This window comes from Dermacentor variabilis, chromosome 1 (assembly GCF_050947875.1).
Source record: "Dermacentor variabilis isolate Ectoservices chromosome 1, ASM5094787v1, whole genome shotgun sequence".
Classification (NCBI taxonomy): Eukaryota; Metazoa; Arthropoda; class Arachnida; order Ixodida; family Ixodidae; genus Dermacentor; species Dermacentor variabilis.
This window is the reverse complement of record NC_134568.1, coordinates 30,719,721-30,724,961: the sequence shown is the minus strand read 5'-3', so window position 1 is coordinate 30,724,961 and position 5,241 is coordinate 30,719,721. Positions and strand designations below refer to the sequence as shown.

At 47.2% G+C, this 5,241-nt stretch overlaps 1 non-coding gene across 1 annotated transcript; it reads left to right on the top strand.

The window, feature by feature from the left end:
* The first annotated feature begins 1,838 nt into the window (after positions 1-1,838).
* TRNAS-AGA (transfer RNA serine (anticodon AGA)) lies at positions 1,839-1,920 on the top strand. The gene has a single exon. It is a non-coding gene; the product is annotated as a tRNA-Ser (tRNA).
* The last annotated feature ends 3,321 nt before the right edge of the window (positions 1,921-5,241 follow it).

Below are 5,241 nucleotides of genomic sequence, written 5' to 3'. Positions count from 1 at the left end.
GAATTCGATGCGAAGCGGCGTCGCCGTTGTCGTAAGCCAGCGAGCTTAGTGGCGTCGCATGTGAGACCTGCCGATGACTGCGGCTGTAGCGGTCGGCAGTTGATTCTCTCCATCCCACCGAACGGGCACTTGCCCAACCTATTCGAGGACCGCATCGATGCACAGCCATGACCTAGGCACTGGCAGGCACTGCGTACGCCTGCGCCAGAAGGAACGTTTGGTGGCCTCGCTTAGTACGCTGCACTCTGAATCTAGCGAGATTGAAGCACTGGTGCTGCCGGTGGGCAACACCAACACCCGAAACATCCTGCGTTTTCATGTGCTTCATTTTTTTTTCAGTTGACTGTCGGAAAATAGTGTTTTCTCAAGACATAAAAATGTCATAATCGATGCCAACATTGTGTCGTTACTTATAGGATCAGTTTTCTCTAAGGGGTATTTTACCTTCGCCATCAGCACGCCTCCGCCTTTGAGGGCTGAAGAATAACAGCACACCCCTTGTTCCACTCAGTGCAACCTGAACGCGGTTTGCCTAGCGTGCGATAAACGAGAAGACACGCGAAGGACGGCAGTCCAAATGCGAAGATGATAACACTCGGAAAAGAGCGGGAAGAGTGGAATAATATTGCATGTGGGTCTGTTTGCTGCGAATGTGGTGTTACTGCAACAGTGTTTGAATTGGCTGTGCCTATAGCATGTTCAAACGTATTGAAGCTGTAAAAGCTACTCGAGACAGGGTGTTTCATCAACTTGGTAGTTCACGGGCGTAACCAGGGCACTTACCAAAGCGTGAGTTTTAATAGCTCTCGGAGTGGTTTGACATATCAGAGACAGTCTTTAATTAATAATAATAATATTTGGGGTTTTACGTGCCAAAACCACTTTCTGATTATGAGGCACGCCGTAGTGGAGGATTCCGGAAATTTTGACCACCTGGGGTTCTTTAACGTGCACCTAAATCTAAGCACACGGGTGTTTTCGCATTTCGCCCCCATCGAAATGCGGCCGCCGTGGCTGGGATTCGATCCCGCGACCTCGTGCTCAGCAGCCCAACACCATAGCCACTGAGCAACCACGGCGGGTACAGTCTTTAAAGGCGGCACTATACATCTGCAATGACATTCGAGCTTTCAACTGCGGCACATTCTCGGCCCGTGGTAAAGTAGCGCGTGCGCGTTACGCGCTACGAAAGCGTTGTTGATGTATTTGCCGGCCACAAGCCTTAACAAAACACTGTCAATATTTTTATTGAATATCTGTGTGTTTGTGACTGTATGTTCTGTTATATGTATATATTATCACCATGTATATCATAATTATCATCCAGCACCTGGAATAGTACGTCAGACGATCAGCCAGGCTAACATCTCCCGCATATTATTAAAGTTTTATTTATCTCTCTATACCAGCTATATAAATTGCAGTAAATATTTGATTACTAACTAAAGAAGCAGGTTGTCACGCACACGCAGAAAACGAGAGCACATCACAGTTGATGAAATCTGTGCAGGTTTTTTGCAATGATGCTCGTGTCCTTAGATTTACGTGGACGTTAAAGAATCTCGGGCAGTGATATTTAATCTGGTGTCACCCGCTACGAAGTGCCTCATAAGATCAACGTTTATGCACGTAAAAGCCAAGATTTTTTTTACAAATTTTTCATTTCAAGAATACTCGGACGAGAAACTCGTGATAAAATAATGTTGGCTTCTTCTTCGAACAGAAGTCAAAGGCCCTTCTCACTTGTGATCTCAGCGCACGCAAGAAAAAGAAGAGGAGCAACCTACAACTGATTTTGCGCTGAGTAGTGACAACTGCGTTGTGGGTGTTCGACAGCGGCAGTCGTGGCCGAGCGGTTAAGGCGATGGACTAGAAATCCATTGGGGTCTCCCCGCACAGGTTCGAATCCTGTCGACTGCGTCGTTTTTTTTTACTCTTCTTTCCTTCTCTTAAAAACGACCGAGTGCTTGGAAGTCTTTATTGGATGCTTGCACGTGCTTCCTTGACTTTTGAATGTGTTTTCAGCTACCGTAAGTTTCTGTAGCGCTTTGATTTTCTATAAGTTCTGCTCCCATGTTATAAAGAAACACTAACGACAGACGTGGTTAAGAGATGGACTAGAAATCCATTGCCATCTCCCTGCACAGGTTCGAATTCTGTCGGCTGCATGAATATTTTCGACCCTGCTTTCTTGAGCAGTTTTATCTGTGCATCCGGTTTCGTGCATTTAGCTTCATCTTTCACTTCAAATATTACTAATAAAAATCACCGCCCAAACGCTCCGTACAGATGGTTAACCAGCGAAGCTGAAACGTGCGGCACGATTGTTTATCACTGGGCTAATCCCGACGGTTCATTAAACGGCGACCTGGTAGGCTGCCAGATCCTGGGTACGCAGTTGCTGCTTGCGCTCCGCTGCACGAGCCTGTTCTTGTGCTCGGGCCGCAGCAACGGCACAACATAGACGGGCTCGTTTCCGGTTCTGCTCATGGCGTTGCTGATCGAAAGCTGCCTGCTCCTCAGGAGTACGTATGACGCGTGACCTACCCATATCGAATCCCGATAGAAACTGCTGCGCGCGCGCACGGCTGCGACGAAAAGGAACGACGTCACCACTGGCGCAGTCAATTGCGCGCCTCTCTTTCTCTTTTTTTTTTTCTTTCGTGCATGCGCATGGGGTTGCGCGGGAGGAATTTTCGGCATCCAAGCGACAGACGGACGGACGGACGAATCAACTAGCCATATACAGCTTCGGTGTAAAAGCTCTTACGCTCAAATTGTTCGTAAGAGGAAATTCCCGCTGACCCTGATTTCTTTAGTTATGTTGTACCGGTGACCGTTTTTCACCGGCCTAAGTGTTGCAAAGTTATCACTCAGCGCAAGAACAGTGTTCCTGTATCGGAACTTACTCAAATGCTGTCGCCGATTCCGTCTGTTGTCTATGTGGTCGCCGAACCTTGTCTAATCACAATGCATGCGCAACGCGAATAACGTACACTCTGGAACAGACGCGAGCACAGCAATTACACAGGAATCTACGACGAATCATGTACAAATAGCCGCCACGCTTGACCCGGAAATCAGATTTTCGCCGATGGGTGACTGCACGCCGCTATTGTCGTGCCTTGAGCGTTACTTGCTTTTGTGGGCACAAGTTCACCCAATAAAGTTAAATTTGTGGCTCACAGTATTGGCCCTACGCCAGCCAATATATGGCGAAATGAAAACACATATAGAGCTGCACTCGAATTTCGCATTAGGGAGTACCGTAATCGTCGGTGAATATTTAGAGCGCAGCTCTCGGGCGCACGTTTCTGTGGCGAGCGTCCCTCGGCATCCTCGCCGTAACCGAGCGAACGAGCGCAGCAAAGTATGGAAGAGCGAACGCGGAGCGCAGCTGGGAATGAAAGACGGCGATAGCGAAGAGAGCGCGAGGAGGAAAGCGAAGCAGGAGGGTGCAGCGGAACCATGAGACGGAAAGCTGAGGAGGAGGGTATAGCGAAATCATGAGAAGCGTAGTGCCGCGCAAGACGGGCTCTGCGGCGACGATGGCTGCGAAATGACGCCAGAGTAGAGCGCATGGTCTGTTCACCGATGATGCCACCTATACCATATATGGAAACAAAGCGCTGCATGAGCAGAGGTGTGTCTGTGGCTGCTGCTATGAATCGCGCCCACGCGTCACCCACGCACTCTACGTCATAAGTATACGTCTACGCAGTCGCGCCATACTTTTGCCCCGTTTACAACGTGCCGCACGAGACAGATTGGCCGCGCCAGCCAATATATACGAAAGGAAAACACGTATGAAGCTGCGCTCAAATTTCGCGTGAATTTTTAGAGCGCAGCTCTTTGGCGCCCGTTCCTGGGTGGAGCATCGCCGTCCCTCGGCGTAACCACGCGAACGTGCGCATGCCTCAGCTCGCACGTTCGTCGTCGTCTTCTTCCACAGATGGCTCCGATGCCGCTCATCATGCCAGCGTTCCTGTACTGCTCCTCCATCTGCAAAGGCGCTGACGGCACCGACCCACTGCCAGTCTGTTTGAGGATTTCGGCCACAAGTTATTTGCCTCAATGTATCGCGAAATTACAACACGTATACAGCTGTGCTCAAATTTCCCATTAGTGAGTATCGTAATCGTCGGAAATGTTTTTCTTCACCGTCAATACAACGTGATACTATTGTCAATGAAGGTGGCCAACCAATGGCAAACGACCATTACGAACAAAAAGCTTTTGTATTCGGCCCCAGGTTTTTTTCTTTCTTTAATGAACGAGAAGTGATAATCGAAAAGAAAAACAGAGCTCTGACTTGAAGAGAGAGAGAGAAAGCTCTTTATTGAAATGCAGAGAATATTGGAGGCACTTACTTGAACACAGATTCATCGTACCGATATATTGATTGAGAACTAATCTTGTTGCACCGCTCTTTTATAGAATGAATACTCCTTTGTGGGAGACCATCGTGTCGCCCCCGATATGGAAGAACGACTGTGAAGTACATTCCTAATGCCATGACATTGCGTTGACATCCACGATGAAGAATCAATGCAATAAAGACCAGTGCGGTTAACTTTATCCATGTTTAGGGAAATAATTTATTTTCCCTAAGCAAAGCTGGGAAGTGTTTACCGTATCCACATATTCAAGTTCGTGGGAAACCGTTTGGTAATAAGAACGCACCATAATATCTTTGTGTCGCTAGGAATCTCTTAGGCCTTCATAGGAGGTTAAATAGATGGGTTTAATGTTGCAGCAGTTATATTTGTGTGCTCGGGCTTGTATTCTACGCGTATGCTTGTGTATGAAATGTCGCTCAATATATTTATTGGTTCTTACCATGCCTCTTCATACACTACGTCCTTTTTATAGCAGTCACGGTCATCGTGCTTGCAGTGTTATTACAGTGCCTGATACGGAGAAATGGACGATCGTGCCAACGTACTGCATTTTACTGAGCTACTAGAGCTAAAAAAGTGAATCACGCAGCTTCATAGAAATTCCTTGCCGAGAACTTTTGTCGACCCACTTTTACTGCTGTTCCAACCATTTCCTTTATTTACTACATCTCAACAACGAAAGAAATCGACATAATTTCTGGGATAATTACTAGGCATATAACGACGCCTTTAGGTCGTGATTATTGAGGTAGCGATAATCAAAATTAACATATTCAGAATAATAGTTTCCCATTAGTTATAACCCCTATGAAAATAAGTACGCGTCAACAAACCACCAGTT